This window comes from Castor canadensis, chromosome 4 (genome assembly GCF_047511655.1).
Source record: "Castor canadensis chromosome 4, mCasCan1.hap1v2, whole genome shotgun sequence".
NCBI lineage: Eukaryota > Metazoa > Chordata > Mammalia > Rodentia > Castoridae > Castor > Castor canadensis.
Window position 1 is genome coordinate 99,493,009 of NC_133389.1, and position 17,467 is coordinate 99,510,475.

The window sequence follows — 17,467 nt, forward strand, 5'->3', positions numbered from 1 at the left end:
TGTCTATAATCAATCTTGCAGATTTATGGACTCCTAAACATTACTGTTCTCATCTACTGTTGGCAGGAATATAAATTAAAACAATTTTTTAGAGACCATATTGGTAATGTTCATTATAAACCTTATCTTTTGTCCTAATAATTCCTTTGAAAAGTTAGCCTAGAAAATATGTGCACAGAAATTCAGTTACAGTATGTTCATAAGAGCATTGTTTATAATAGCAACTGTCTTTAAACAATCTAATAGGATAAATATATTTTGACATACATATATGATGCAATATCTACCAGACATTAAAGATTTCAGAAATGTATTTCTTAATAAGGAAAAAATTCAAGAAATACTTTCAAGTAAGAGAGAGATGACACAACAAGCATGTATCATATGATCTGTTTTTGTAAGACAAATGGATGTGTGTGCCCGGAAAAAAAGCTTGGGATTATACATACTAAAATTATAAAAGGAGTTATCTTTTTTCCACTTGTTTTCTCTTTTCTTTACATTTACATTTTCATGTGAATCATTTATAAGGTTTGTAAACTACCCCTTTCTAATATCCTATCTTAATACTGTGTTCCTTGACTTTTTGTTTAACTCTGTAACATTTTCAGTATTCATAGCAGTGTTATTTCCCCTTTCTTGTGACCCCTCTACATTTGACAACTGCCAATCAAGCAAACTTGCTTTATTGCAAAACATTCCAGTGAATGAGAAAGGGTCCAGGCTTCCCAACGTTTTCCATACTCTTGACCAGGTAGGAATGAAATAGTCTAGCTGGGAATTTGCTCCTCTGCTCCCCCACTATGGCAGAAGAGACCAGCACAGAAATATTTCAGGCTTACTGGAAGCAGTAGATACAGCAAGAACAGCTTTTATTCCCAAATATTATTCAGAACATTTGAAAAGCATAAACTGCTTCCATGTGTTTTTTCTTCCTATATCTGTCTCTCTGTTGCCTTTCCCATTTCATTTCTGAAAGCTAAATTTCTTCTTATTCCACACTTAACATTCATTCAGTAAATATTTATTGAGGATTTCTAAGATCTCCATACTTGTCACTTATACTAAACTGTTACCCTTTCCTATTTTCTCACACAACTCTACACATATTGAATGCAATTTCATTGATCTAGTCCCTTGCCTGTCTTGTGTAGAAACCTGGGTCTTCATAGATTTCAGTGTTCCCAGATCACAACACTGTGAACTGAAGCTCTATAGGGGAAGGATAAGTGATAACCTGCTTTGTTCACTACTGAGTATCCAATGCTTAGCTGAGTAGTGGAAGATGTGACTTGTGTTAGTCAACATCCAGTTATCCATTTCTAAGCACAAAAGACTCTATATTCACCCCTCACAGTGGGATGAGGACTAGTTCTGGCTAGTGGATTATAAACTGACTGACACATGTCACTTTTAGACACACATCTGACAGCAGTTCTGAACAGCACTTTTCCTGCCTGTGGTGAACCTTGCAGAGAATTTGTGTCAAGATAATCAGGCTAAGAGAATTAAGTAATCTAGATTGCCACTTGGAGAGTTGCCCTAAACATGCAGAGGATTAAGAAGGTGAGAGGAGATACTAGTGCTGTGTTTAAACAACTGAGATTTGGAATGGGGTGGGGGTATCATTATTGCAGCATAATGTAGTTTATGCTATCCAAAACATATGAGGCACTAAGTTTGCTGCTCTCTATAAATGTACATTGAATAAATGAAGGCGTTGGAAAAGTGAGTTACATTTACAGAGCTCCTGTTATGTTCCAGATCCCATGCTAAGCACTGGATCTTCTTAAGTATCTCAACCAAGTGGCCATACAAAGACAACTACACAGACCAGCCTATATCTAAGTCACACTCATCACTATAAATTCATATTTTTCTTCTGTTCAGCCTTTGACTTTTTTTTCTTTCTTCTTACATATGAGAGGAAAAAGGGAGCTGGTACCTTTGGCTCATCATGTCATTTCCTGATCATTAAACCATGGGCATTCTTTAGTTTCATGTTACTTGGGTTTCAAACTCATTGAGTAAGAGATGGCAATAAAAATATGAACAAGCAAAATATGATTATGATCTCTAATATTTTAGCTTCAAATTTCTTCACCCTTCTGATACTTTGTTATCCTTCATCTTTATTCATTACAAAATACCACTTTATACGGCACCTGCCTATAATCCAAGCACTTGGGAGGTGGAGTGTGCAGCCAGTCTGGGCAACATATCAAGACCCCATCTCAAAAACAAAACAAAACAGAAAAAACCACTTAACTTCCAAAATCAGTGATATGTTTCTCCTTCAAAAATGCTTCTGTTTCCCTTAGCTGTCACAATCACTGACTTTCCACTATGCTTTCTAGGGACATAAAATCTCCATTGGCCTCTGCATGCCTAACATCAAGGAACAATGTGATTTCACTCTGCATGTGCTGCTCTTTCTTCTCAAATGGTGTGTCATGCACTGGTGTGTCCAGCCAGTAGTTTTATGATTAGCCACCAATTTCTCAATTTCTCTATGTGTGTGTGCACGCATATGTCTTGACTCCTACCACTATCTCTTTTTCTAACCCTACAAACCCTTTAATAAAATCATTTTTTAAAATTCTTTTTAACTTCTCCTGCCATCATTTAATTATAGGTGACCAGGACCAGACTATCCCTTGTGGCCTTCTCTGAATGTTGCTCATGTTGCGTTCTGCCCTTTAATCTTACTTTCAGAGAGAGAATGAAATGCACAGTTCAGAGAGAAGGTGATCAACCAGTGACGAGCAGTATGGCCAATATGACCAGTAGGCATATTATACAACCTCACACTGCCTCAGCTTCCTCACCCTTAAAATGAGACAAAAATACCTACACTTAAAAGTTTGTTGTGAAAAATAAAGACATGCCCTGAAGGTGTAAAATATAGTTTTTCTCTTCATCTTTTGTATTTGTTATTTTATTTATCTATTTAATTTTTAAATTCTCAACTGATACATAAAACCACAAAAGTGTACATATTAATGGGGAACCATGTGAGTACATATTTGTTACCCATAGTTCCTCTAGTTACTCATAGCCCCTTCACCTTACAGTATATAACACAGCTTCCTATCCCTATCTAACTGGAACTTAGTATCCATGGATCAACATTTTACCATCCCTCCTCTCTTCTATTCTCCCCATCATTCCACTAGTATCTATGAGATCAACTGTTTTGTATTCCACATTTAAGTGATATCATGCAATACTTGTCATTCTGTGCCTAGCTTATTTCACTTAACACAATGATCTTCAGTTTCAGCCACGTTGTCACAGGTAACAGGATCCCATTGTTTTTTATACCTGAATAGTGTTCCACTGGGTACATGTCCCATGTTTTCTTTGTCCATTCATCAGCTAATGGACACTTAGGTTGATTTCATCTCTTGGCAATTGTGAATATTGCTGTAATAAACAGTAGTGTGATGATCTATCTTTGACACATTTTTTTCATTCCCTTTGGTTATTTACCCAGTGGTGGGACAGCTAGATCATATGGGAGTTCTAACTTTTTGATCAATTTATATCCTCTCTACACCTCAACCCTAACACATACAAGATGCTAAGATGTTTTATGTTCATTGCTTTAATGAAGCCATGGTCTCCCCTTCTCAAAGGGACAGTCTTCTGGTTGTTTACAGAAGTTAAAACTTCTGTAGAAATGGTGAAGTCTTCAGACAGGTGCAACTATATAAGCAAGCACCATTATAAGTGTACTTGCACCCTTCCTTGAGGTGTTTCTTTGTTGTTGTTTTTTTTTTTTCGGTACTAAAGTTTGAACTCAGGGATTACAGCTCAAGCCACCCTACCAGTCTTTTTTGGGACGGGTTTTTTTCAAGATAGCGTCTTGCAAACTATTTGCCTAGGCTAGCCTCAAACCACGATCCTCCTGATCTCTGCCTCCTGAATGGCTGCCATTTCAGGTATGAGCCACCAGTGTGCAGCATCTTGATGTCTTTCTGCTCCACCTCTACACTAGAAACACAGGGACTGACAGAGAAGAGTGGAAAAGAACAGAGCTCTGAGAGTTCAGAGGTTCTGGACCAGTAGGTTAGAAGCCTAAAGGGAGAACATGGCCCCAGAAAGTGCAGGTCTGAATACACATGTTGTGGTTTGGATATGAAGTGTTCTGTCAAAGGCTTGGTCCCCAGCTTGCATTGCTATTGAGAGGTGAGTTGATCGTTAGGGCACTAATTTCTGTTTTGTTTTGTTTTTTCTTCTCCAAATTCCTGGTTTAATAAGGGCTTGTTTATTTCACAAAAAAAGTTCCCAAACATTAGACTGTTCACAAAAATAACCAGAGTATCAATTTTAGAAAACAAATACTAAGATTATAACACTAATTATTTTTATAAAGGATGCAGTTGACATGCCAATTCTCATTCACAAAAATACATTGTTACATTTGTGTTGAACAGCTCCACACAGTACTTATGTGGGGGTATAACACACATACCTCCAACTCAAAGCAGCTCTCAGGTGTTGGGACTAAATGAGATTGCCTTTGCAGTTAGGGAAGCAACTACTGAAATCATGAATGAATGGAAAGAATTGTACTGCCTGCACAGCAAGAGATTATTTTGGAGACAGTTGATAAAAACCATACATCCTTTTTATTGTTAAAGTCATAAAGAGGTATCAAAATTAAAAGCAAAAATTACAGGGAAAGACCTAACAAAACTACTAGGCGCATCAAAGGAAGTGATGGAACCAAGTGCAGAGCAATATGAATGAATGACATGGGAAGGATAGGGAGAAAGAGAGTATGTGCTGAAGATACTAAGGGAGAGGATCTGGTGACATTTTGATCTAAGTGCCTAAATAAAGAAATAATGGAATAAGATTTCTAAACCCCACTATGTACTGAGGAGCCATCCTTGCATTGGTGCTGTCTCTGTAATCCTCTTCGTCCTCAGTCACTTCATCATCCTTGATCAACTCCAGCTGGTCTTCCCCGGCTCTTCATCATCATCATCATCATCATCCAGTAGGTCACATTAGTCTCATCTTCTACGAACTGCTGCTCTTCTCCTCTTCTGACTTTTCATTCTTCATTTCTACTGCTTGTTTGCTCTGTTCCCTTTCAAATTTTGCCAGGCTTTCCCGTAGAGAATCCATGTTTTGCTTTATCTGGGTCAGCTCCTCAATGGCCTGAAGGTCATCTTCTTTCAACTTTCCAGACTTGGAACAAGATCTTTCCCTTGACCACTCTTAGAATTAAAATAACTTTTGCCCCTTTGTGAGGTATTTATTGATACATGCTGGTGTTTAGAGGACACTACAGCCCTAGCAATAGGAGGAGGAAAAGGCACATGTGCTGGGTAACTGTAGATTCTGTCATAATAATCCCACTGAAAGTCATAATTCAAGTCAAATGAGGAGCTGAGTAGAGGGGATGGAGAAGAGTATTCTGGTAATGACCCATACATCTCCACTGCAGATCATTTTACACCTGCTTTTCCTCTGTTCAGTTTTGGCTCTGTAGCCAGATTAATATCTAAAACTTGGCCTGCAATCATTCTGCCATCTTCCCCTGCTATAGCAGCCCAGGCATTTCTCTTATTAACATACTGGACCAAGACAAAGACCTTATGAACAGAGTAACCCACAATTTTGCCATACTTTGAGAAGGGTACCTCTACATCAGATTTCTTGGCCACAAGAGTGTTGAGATTCCCAACGAATATGTGGGAGTTAATGGAATGAGGATTTAACTTGTTGGTAACACTGCTAGCCATCAAGTTTTTTTGTGTGTGTTTGAGACCCGAATGACTTTTTTACTTAAAAAAAGTTTTAGCAATTTTATAGTAACAGTATAGATTCCTCACAAAGCTGAAAAATGTGGCTGAAGATCAAAAAAAAAAAAATCTTACAGGAGGAAGGGGCAGATTCCATTCTGAATTTCCTACTCCTAGATTCTATGTGGAGAAGCCTACTGTTGCTTGAGGTCAACAATGTGGACACAACCATTCAGTATTCATCTTTCACAAAATGGAGGGCACTAATTTCATCAAAGGATTAATCCATGGATGCGTTCACAGGTAGAAGGGATATTAGGAGAAAGGGCCTGGTTGGGGAAAGTAGGTTAATGGGCTGTACATTTGAAGGGTTTATCTTGTCCCTAGTCCCCCTACCCTCTCTCCTCCTCTGCTTTCTAGTTATCATGAGGTAAGCAGTTTTTCTTTACCATGCTCTTCTGCCATGATGTTTGTTTTTCCAGAGGTCTATAACTAATGGAGCTAGCTGACCATGTACTAAAACATCTGAGACCATGAGCCAAAATAAATCTTTCCTTCTTTAAATTGTTTCTATCAAGTATTTTTGTCACAGAGACCAAAAGCTGAACAGCACAGTATATCTCTAGGCAGGTAATATTGAGACAATCTTGAGAGATTCTTAGGCCATGATGGGCTTAAAAGTGGAAGTATAGTGAATGTCACAGTAGGATCACAGTGCTGCTGGCATACAGACAGAAGCAAGAGATCATAGTGCCCCAGCTTATGAGGAATGGAAAACAGAAGACAGAGATTTTTGAACTACTTGAGATTTCTATCACCATATTAAAATGGGCCATCCACAAATAAATTATGCTATAGAAAAATAAAATTCTAATTTGTGTGTATCAGGGTTTCATGCCACCTTCACATTTATATTCTCATCTTTCCTTTTAATAAGCAGAGGGAGAGATACCTCTACTTGAAAATTCAATCTATTAGCACACTAGATCTTCTTCATTGCCTCTATTTGAGATCTGTGTTCTCCCATTCAACTTCTGCCCTAAAGCTTGTAATCCTATTCCTAGATCACAATTCTTCATTTATGTTTTGTTATCTTAACATTATCTTTTATGTGGCAATACTTATTAACAAGAAAGTTTTTCATAATGTACTGTTTCTAGGTGACCTTTCACAAGCCATTTTGCCTTATAACATTATAACTTATAACTCCTGATTTCCTGGGTTTTTCTTACTACTTTGCTGCTCTCATTCTCCTAGATAAAAGTGCTTTCTAGCAATGCCAGTTTCCACTTGCTTCAGTCCTTCTTTATGTTCACTATGTTCTCTTTTATTTTGACACCAATGAAGATACTCTGCGTCTTAGAAAGGATACTTACTTGGTTTTCGAATACTGTATTACAAATATAACCGAGTGACATTCTCTAAACAAATCTCTCCACTCCATTCCATTCTGAAAGCCAACCAGTAGAAACCATGCTCAACAATCTTTGTTTCCACTAGGTCTTACATGATTTTCTTCTCCCCAGTGCTAAAAGCCTGGACTCCCCAGTTTGTTTTTCTTACTTTCCCTCTCTGTGGATACTGCATACTATATTTTTATTTAGCTGTCAGACTTGTCAGTCAGTTCTCTAATTCTGGTTAGCAAGCCCATGTCTCAACAAACTGGTAGGCTATAAAGTGTCTTAATAAAGACTAGTTGGACTTGCTCACCCTAGGATGTTACTTAAGCACCAGTCACCACCCATGTCATTTTATATCATCACAATATATGCAATTACTTCCTGTCAGATTTTGGAAGCTCTATGGAACCAAACTCTTTCCTCACCCCAACTCATTACTAAGTCTTTCCATTTTCTGTAGTAAAGTTTCTCCTTGTAATTCCAATTGATCAATTATTTAGATTTTCTTTTGGATTTTAACATTATTTTCCTGTAAATGACATGTAGGGAATAAATTCTAGTTATCATGAAAACTTTCACAGTCATGTCCAGCTCTTCTAGTTAGAATTTTCTCCCATAGTCCAGTCAAGGAAACTTTCTGATGTCCAAGAATTGTTGTATTTTCACCTCTTGTACGACATGTGATTCTTATTTCCTGCTTTACCCTGACTGCCAGGGAGATTATAGCCAACTTTTGAAGTGTTTAATCTCAGCAACTATCAGATAGCAATAACAGTACTGAAAATATAGTAATAGAAATGAAAAAAAAACCTCACTGAATGGGTTCAGTTGCAGACAGAGGATTGCAGAGAACAGGATTAGTGATATTGAAATCAATAGGATTTATCCAATATAAACAAGAGAAAGAAAAGAGACTCAAAAAAAGAAGTGAAACTCAGGGACATGTGAGATAAGAGCACATGTCCCTGTGTACCATCACAGTGCCACAGGGGACTATGGATTATTGTTACAACTGCATGTGAATGTAGGATTATTTCAATTAATATTTCAATGAAAGCAAAGTGCATGCCCATTGTAATAAAATATAAGTCACTCCTGCTATTTCATAAGTTCTATAAGGGCAGAGACCATGACTCTGTTAACCCTTATCATTCCAATGTCTAGCACAATGCCTAACACAAAGTCAAGAAAGTTATTAAATTGAGTTGAGTCTAAATCTAGATCACTTCCCTGTAAATCTAATCTTTTTAGCCACTCCCTACTATAAATATTTTAGTACTTGTATAACCAGATTCTACACAGAATCTTTACTTGGCTCCCCTAATTACGACTTATCTATAATCCTTAGAAACTAAATTGCTAGTCCATTGAACTGCACTAATGACCAAGCTCCTCTCTTAAATTGACATGTCAACTCTCCCCATATTCCAGGATCTCATTTTCAAACATAAATCTGATTCCAAACTTGCCCTACCAACTTATTAATAACCTGGCTATTTCTCCTTTCACAAATAATTTAAGGTTTTCTGGCTCATCTTCATTTTTGTTTTGTCTTTGAGGTTTGAACTTAGGGCCTCATACATGCTAGGCAAGTGATCTATCATTTGACTGTGCCCAGTACTTTTCTGCTTTTTTAAGTTATTTTTCACATATGGTCTCTTGCATTTTTGACTAGGGCTGGCCTCTGACTGCAATCCTCCTACCTAAAGTCTTCTGCATAGCTGGGATCAGATGCTCACACCAACATGCCTGGCTTGTTTATTGAGATGGGATCTCTCTAACTTTTTGCTCAGGCTGGCCTGCAACCACGATCCTCCAAATTTCCCAATCAAGAGTAGCTGGGTTTATAGGAATGAGCCACTGCACGTGGCCCTCATCTTTATTTTTAGAGTACAATTTATTATCTTATACCATAGGAACATCACTGAGCTTCATACTTTCCTTCTGACAATTCAGCTTCTAAAAAAAAAAAAACCTGGTTGTATTATTCTGTTTAACACAATATTCTCAGATATCTCCTCTCTGAAATGTACACTAACATGAATTATTAAATTGAAATTAAGTTGGCCCACCCAACACTCAAGTATTTCCATCATTCTCATGCTCTCCCTTTCTCTCATTTCAAGTCCATGCTCTTTTGTCGACAGTTCCTGTGTTTAGAATATACTTTTCCCTCTTTTCTGTTATCCTTGTCCACTCTTTCTTTCACTGGGTTTGAATTTATTGTTAACTTTGGCCATCCCTGAAAAATACCATCTCACTCTGACTCACTCCTGCATTAACATCCACTCACTACTGATGATTTCATAAATGTGTTTTTTATATTATTTCATATGTATTTGTATGCTATGCCCTTATAATTAGTCTGAAAACCTCATATGTCACAAAAACTCTTTGACTCCATACTTCGTCAGGCACTCAAAATATGACTTAAAAGGCATGAATGAATGACGTTTTCATCCTGGCTGAATAAAACCAGTTGTATTTTTTAAAGTATGGTAAGACAGGTCTATGAAATGACAAAAAAGGTCATGGTTTTTTAAAATGGAGAATTAAACACTGCCTGGAATTACTAGATGTCTTTAATCAAAATGGATTTCAATTCTTAACAGGTTTTCATGCTCAGCTGTGGACATTCTGTCATGTCTTGAAATGACAAGGTCTTTAATCATATGGGAAAGAATCTTAATTTGAAGAAAAAAACCTACTCAAAACTTGTTTATGATTTAAAAATACATTTAAAAAGAAATGAACAGAGTAATTAATTAAAAAATCCCTCTGATGGGGAGAAAAATAGTAAAGTTATATACTTTTTATATATTATGTCCTGCTTCTAGCCACAAAGAGACTGGGTTTCTTGGATGATACAGAGATCTCAGAGAAGAGACAGTCTCCCTTACTCAGCAGCAACTGCTAAGCTCACCAAATTGTCAGGGCAATGATTATGGAAAAGGATGAACACAATATGGGGTGTCTGTTCTATAAAGATCTGCTCAAAATGATATGTTCTTGTTGCTACATATGTTACATTTTTTCATCTTATAAACAATATTAATTATGTATCTCATTTCTCCTCTTATAGTCTTATACACAAAATAAACCTGTCATATTCTACTTCCCTTTCATGACACTATGAAGAGTTCAGCCCCAAAACCTGTTACTCTATCTTTGTTGCTTGCTTAAAGTTATTAAGAGCTAATCACATTAGATTCCAAAGGGAGACATTATTTATACGGAAAAGAAAAACATTCCGAATGTTTTAGTTATATCACATGCTATAAGTTAACTACATTGCTTGAGAAAATGTTGTCCAGAAATAAGAAACCTCATGAACTAGTGTTAGTTAACTAAATATACTCACTACTAGTGGGTATCAATACATTTATTTGTAGTAAAGAATGGATAATGAGGAATAATCAGCAATGTCAGGTTTATATATATATCTATGCTGATCAATGAACTTAAGGCCTAGCTTATGCTAGGTAAGCACTCCACCACTGAGTACATCCCCAATCCATGAGAAGTCATTTTGACAAAATTAGTTTCTTTTACAGGTATACATAAATTCCCCCCAAATAAAAGAAATAGCTACCAAAAGCCAATAATAAATTCACATGACTACAGTTTTTTCCTGTGTTTGCAAAGTTTTTATTATTTTTTTTATTGTTTATTCATTTATTCATATGTATATACCTTGTTTGGGCCATTGCTTCCCCCTGCCCCCCACCCCCACTATAGTTTAAAGGTCTGTTTTTATCAAAATAAGTTGAAGTATATTACCTTAGATAGACAATTAAGCATAGTGGAAAGAGGGTTAAAATCTGAATTCTAATAATTAGTAGCTATATTCCAGGGAAAACTACCAAACCATTCTGAGACTTAATTTTCTCATCTGTAATAATATGGCTAAAACACTTATTTCAGAGTTGTTGAGGGGATTATGGGAGGTGATGTGTTAGAAACAATTTGAAGTACCTTGAAAACAGTAAATACACAATAAAGAATGATGTGCTATTATTATCACAATCATTTTATTCTTCATTTAGAGAAACAGAAATTTAAGAATCTTCTAGCAAGTTTAATAACAACCATATCTGCTAAAAACTAAACTTTGCTACACTGTATAATCAGTTATTTCAGTAAACTGAAGGTACCATTGTCTGAGCTGTTAATATTTAATAATAATACATAGAGGTATGTAAAGTGTCTACTGTATTCTAAAATGCAAATAAATCAGTACTCAATAAATAAGTTATTTATAACACAGAACTACAAATATGATTTAAACTTTGTATTTGTGTATGAAGACACACATCTCCATAACTTGGTTTTTCTTCTTAGGATTATATCTTAATTCTATCAAATGCCACCATTAGTTCAGTCACCCAAGTCACAATTCACCCAGTCACATCAATAATCTATTTCTGACCCAACTGATAATTGTCCCCTAAATATGTGTTTCCTTTCCCGATACAGTTTAGATATTTATCATTCTTTCCCATGACTACTGTATCATCCTACCAGTCTCCTTCCTAAAATATTTACAATCGAAATTTGGAGGAGGAAACTGTCATTTTCCTCCTTCTCTTGAGAATTATTCAAAGCAACAAGAACTAGAAATACAAGTGCAAACATATCTTTCAGAAGAGGAAGACATCCCCTGTCCCCTACAGGTGGAAAAGCTGTGAACGATAATGAAAACGCAATAGGTGTGCAGGTGAATGCAGGGAGAGGACATCCTTGGATTCTCAGAGACAGCTGGCAAACATACTTCTCCATGAAGGGTAACACCCTCATTGCAAGGCCACAGTCCCTCCTTAGTAAGCATCAATGAGGTTTGTGGGTTGCTGTGCTAAGAGTTTCCCTGTGCCTGGTATAGTCTTGAGGAGTACAGAATGAACTGCTAAGTAAGGGACCAGACAGAGAAGCCATTTTTGCAACAGCCATGTGTTTGACAACCATCTTTTCTGAGAGGATTACACAAGTACATTGGCTGGTACAAGAAAATTTTTTTCTCTGACTACATAATTCATTCATGTTTATGAATTAGAGTGGCACTGGAAGTTAAATTTCCCAAGGAACATCTTAAAATAAGGTAAACTTTTAAAAGGTTTTAGAAATTGTTTCTTCTGTTTTACATTCAAATTCACGGATATAGTTTTTCTTTTTTAAAAAAATGGAATCTGTAGCACACTTTCTAAATAGGAAACTTGACCTAAAGCTTCAGTATTAACACACACACACACACACACACAAACTTAAGATACTATATTCATTAGGCAAAAGCCCAAACATATTCTTGGGAGAAGTATATATTTGAAGAGTAGAATAAAGGAACATTTTCCCTTTTTTGGTGTACAGTTTCTTCAGTATTAATTTCAATTTTGCTTTATGTTTTATACTTTTAATATTCTGACAGTTATTTAAACTTAAAAGTGTATATATTAGTACATTTTAGATGTAGGGAGTGTTAAAGCATGATTTTAACCATTTAAATCAAAGAAAGATATCAGTGGTTTAATACCTTTGTTACATTTATAGGACAGATGTATAATTAATGTTTGGGAGCCTTTATCTTATTTGATGGCTCTCAAAATAAAATCTATAGACTAAGGATTATAAAGGATTTTTCTTTACCCTTTACTTGAATATCAACTTAGGTAGGATGCCAGGCTGACCAAATTTGTTTTCAAAATGATCCAGAATAAAACAAGAGGAAGCTAACATTGTAGTGTGGTTCTATGGTCTATTTGATTGGTCTTATTTTTTTTTAAAGTGCATTATTTAAGCATAAAAATTCAGACCACCACCAAAATCTCTTACTTAGTTTAGGTTTTTGGCCTCAGGACAAGAATATCTTTGTCTGAGGTCAGGAATTTATTTGATGAAGAACTGAGCACTCCGTGTGCCCAACAGGATTTGTACAAGGTACTAGGACCTAAGTATGCATCAGGAGAACAGGAGACACTATCCTCCAGGGCTTAAGGTCTAGTCAAGAGTGAGCTGTAGACCCAGTACTGTGACTTTAGAGGTACGAAGAAAAGTTCATTGTTTCCCAGATCTCGTCTATTACTATCAACAATGCCTGGAATTCCTTAAGGCTCGAGCCTTTTATGTATGACTTCGTAATACAGTTTTAGCAACTAAACACTATTTAATATGATTGGATGAATAAGTGAAAATTCCCTTTTAGGGTTTATTTTGTAAAAGTAGACAAAATTTTAACATGTAAAAATCCTGGGGGAATGACATATTAATAGTACCAAAAATTTATACTTCACTGTGGTGTGATCTAAAAATGTATGTGCATATATTTTATATTCTTTTAGGATTAATGTATGATATAGATCTTGAAGAGACTGTAAATTCAGATTGCTAAAGGAGAAGGGTCAAGAAGGAAAGATTTTGAAATGTAAAGAGTACATATACAGAGATGCTCAGAACTGTGTGATATATCAAACAAAAGGAAGATGTGGGCACCTGGGCAAGACATCAAAGCTCATACAAGGAGGAAGGTTAATAATGTATGAAAGTATGACTGGAAAACATTCATTCATTTCACAATTGCTGGAGGCTGGCTCTTAAATAAGGATTAGGTTTGCAACAGGCTAAACATTTAACTATACCTTCAGTTTAGCAGTACTGAGCTCCGGCACAAGAGACCACATCTTTCTAGACTTGCGGGAGGATTGGGAATCTTGAGCTGCCACTAACTCCACTCTAGCTCAGCTGCAGCCCAAGTACCAGGTATCTGTTCATCCTGACTTTACCATTACAAATGGAAACATGAAGACAGCAATATTTCCAGCTTCAGTCCAGCATCTGAGTTCCTCAGGGAACCAATCTCACATTCAGATTGGTTCATTGTTTTTCTCCTGCAACACATGTGGCTCAGGAGCTAGGAATATGTATCTAAGGGAATCCCTTTTTTGATTAGCCTCACTTCTGCAATAAAACATTGCCTGACTTTTCCTGGCAGAATTAGTTGCTTCCTCTTTTGGGTTTTCACTTATTATGTTGAACTGCAATGATCTGAGAGTTCTCTGGGGCAGGAGTCTCAAAAAAAGCTGCACTGATACACATGTAGCAGGATAATCATTCAAGTATTAATCATTGTGTCTTTACTATGCTTCCTCTTTTGGTACTTCTTACATTTCAACAAATCCATTCCTGCCCTGGCCCCCCAGCAATGAAAGTAAGGATAGTCTATAGTCTCTGCCCTTAAGGTCAGGTTATTAACTAGACAGGCAAGGAGAAGGCGAACAGCTGATTCTTGATTTCTACATTAAAACTATGAAGCTGACATCTGAACAATAGTTCTGGAGAATTATATCAAGTAGGGTTTTCTCAACACTCTTCTTACTCCCTACATCACTTTCTTCCCCCAAAAGATTTAAAAATCCCCAAACAAAACAATTTGCAGGCTATGTGAGGCAAGTTGGAGAGGAAACAGATATTCCTGAATGGAAAGCCAAGGCTGAAAACTGGAAGAAAAGGATGGAAGACAGCCAGTGAGTTAGAGGACTGTGCCTAGCCTGTGCCTTTTCCTGAGAACTGAGGGAGGCAGCAGCTTTGCAGGCATTACTAGAGCTAGCATGGCATGGAAAGGATGGAGGAAAAGAAATGGCCCAGGTCAGGGATGTTAGAGAAACACACATTAATGAGAAAAGTAAAAACTGACAGTACTATTATGAATTAGGAACTTCTCTAAGACCACTGGATAGGTGAAATTTCACCCTCACAACTCTATACTAAATTTATTGAAGAAATCGAAGCTGGGAGAGAGTAGCAGCTTGCCCCATTGCCCAAGGTGCCCAATGGTAAGAGGGCAGACCTGGATTAAACCAGACAGTCTGGATGAACAGTCTGTGTGCAGAATATTACAATCTGGCATACATGGGCACAGAGGAAAGCCGTTTCCTTACCTCATGCAAGTTTTTGTTAAATACGTGAATAACTGAACTAGTGAATGATTCTTGGGTTTTTTGCACTTGACACTATAGTTCAAGCTCATTTAACATTGCTTTTGTGCTAAATTACAAATATTAAATCCTTCATTTGAAAGAAAATATTATTTTAATACATTTTAAAGTAAATGCTTAGTACCCACGTACATATTGGAGGCTGGGGAATGAATATGGCTTGCTTTTATTTCCTTTAAGAAATTCCTACTGTTTCACCTTTCCCCAGCTCAATTCTCATTTTGAGACATTGTTTGTTTTCCTTACCTCTTATTCACTTCATCTTCTATTATCTCTTATTCAGTCTCAATGTTCTCAAACTTCAGCTATTTTAAAAAAATCCATGTTAAGACATACTAGTTTCTAATCTATCTACTATATTATATAAAGAGTTTTAAACAATTTATGATTAATTCCATAATGTAATAAATACCCATCCATAGGACCAATGGTAATTATAAAACTAAAGACACTAAAAATGTTAAATGTAAAACTTGTTTATTTAAGTCGTATGGAGGTCTGGGCAAAATAAACAGTTCTGTGGAGAGAGTGTTACATAAGACAGAAGGTGACATGCCCCCTAATACTCTTATCTCTTTCAGTCACCAGCAATTCAATGTCATAGCAGAGAAAGCATGAGCTGGCTCTTAGAGGATGGATTAAAAATATGATGAAAAACACGAGTAAAAGAACTGAGTTGTGAAAAAGCAGGTAAACCTACCCTCATATTTCCTGGTTATTCACAGATAAAAGGAACCCCTTCAACTTGCCCACTTTTTAGAGGTTCACAGCAACTCCCCATATTGGACCCTGGGACACAACTTTGGCAAATAAACTTTTAGAGGTCATTATCAACATTCAAATAATAATCACCCAACTATTTAAGAGCAAATGTGCAAGAAAATATGATGATCATATACATAGAAAGTACATTTTACCAAATCCTAATTTTAAAATTGTGTTAACTCCAGTTAAAATGGCACTGCTGTTCTTTTTATCTTCCAGTGGAATTTTCTTTGCTTTAAAAATTAATTAATTTAGATTTTAAATTTTTAAATTGACAGATAACATTGTATGCCTTTAGTATATACAACATGATATTTAAAGTACATATACATTTTGGAATAGTTAAAAGTAGCTGATTAACACATATTATCTCACAGTTATTTTTGTGGTTAGACCATATAATATTCACTCTACATTTTCAAGAATGAAATATATTGTCATTAACTACCTTGTCACCTTGCTGTATAACGGATCTGTTAAAATTTATTCTTCCTATTTGTAATTGTGTATGCTTCGAACAAAATCTCCCCTTCCCCCCTAACTCCTCTAACTACCCCAGGCATTGGTAACTACCATTCTTTACTTCTACCAGTTAGTCAGACTTTTGAGCTGCTGTGACAAAATACCTGATATAAACAACTTAAGGGGGAAGGGAAAGGATTTATTTTGGTTCGTGGTTTCAGTCCATGGTTAGCTGGGTCCATTACCTTGGGTCTGAGGTGAGGCTGAGTATCATGGTGGTGGGAGCATGTGGCAGAGGAGGCTGTTCATGTCATGGTAGCCAGGAAGCAAATTCCTGCTTCCCCTTTTTCCTCTTTTATTCCACCTCAGCCCCCAGCCTATTTGATGGTGCCATTCATATTTAGGATGGTTCTTTCCCCCTTAGTTAATCCTCTCTGGAAATACCATCACTGACATACCCATATGTGTTCATTACCAGTCTCCTAGGTACTTCTCAATCCAATTAAGTTGACAAGATTAGCCATCACTTATGACCATCAACTATTTTAGATTCTACTTGAGTGAGATGATGAGGTATTTGTCTTTATGTGTCCTGCTTATTTTACTTAACATAATGCTCTCCAGGTTCACCCATGTTGTCACAAATAACAGAATTTCATTCTTTTTTATGGCTGGATTATATTCCATTATACACACACACACACACACACACACACACACACACACACACACACACACACACACACACACACAATCTCATTATCCTTACAGCAGTTGATGGCCATGTAGGTATATTCCATATCTTGGCTATTGTGAATAGACTGACTCAATTCCCTTTGGATATGTACCCAATACTAGATTGCTGGATCATATGGTAGTTCTACTTTTGAGTTTTTGAAGAACCTCCACACTGCTTTTCATAATGACTGTAAAAATTTACGTTTCCTCCATATTATATAAGGGTTCCCTTTTCTTCACATCCTTGCCAACATTTTTCTCTTTTTCTGATAATCACTTTAACTTGGGTGAAATGGTATTTCATTGTAGTTTTGATTTGCATTTCCCTGGTGATAGTGACCTTGTGGCTACATATATGTCC

The 17,467-nt window shown here is 36.5% G+C and overlaps 1 protein-coding gene and 1 pseudogene across 17 annotated transcripts in view; both read right to left on the reverse strand.

Annotated features, from left to right (window-relative positions):
• The window catches only part of Gtdc1 (glycosyltransferase like domain containing 1), a 428,360-nt gene that overhangs the window by 62,624 nt on the left and 348,269 nt on the right, over nt 1-17,467 (reverse strand). The gene's annotated exons all lie outside the window — the stretch shown is intronic.
• The window catches only part of LOC141422557 (heterogeneous nuclear ribonucleoprotein C pseudogene), a 29,997-nt pseudogene continuing 12,530 nt past the window's right edge, over nt 1-17,467 (reverse strand).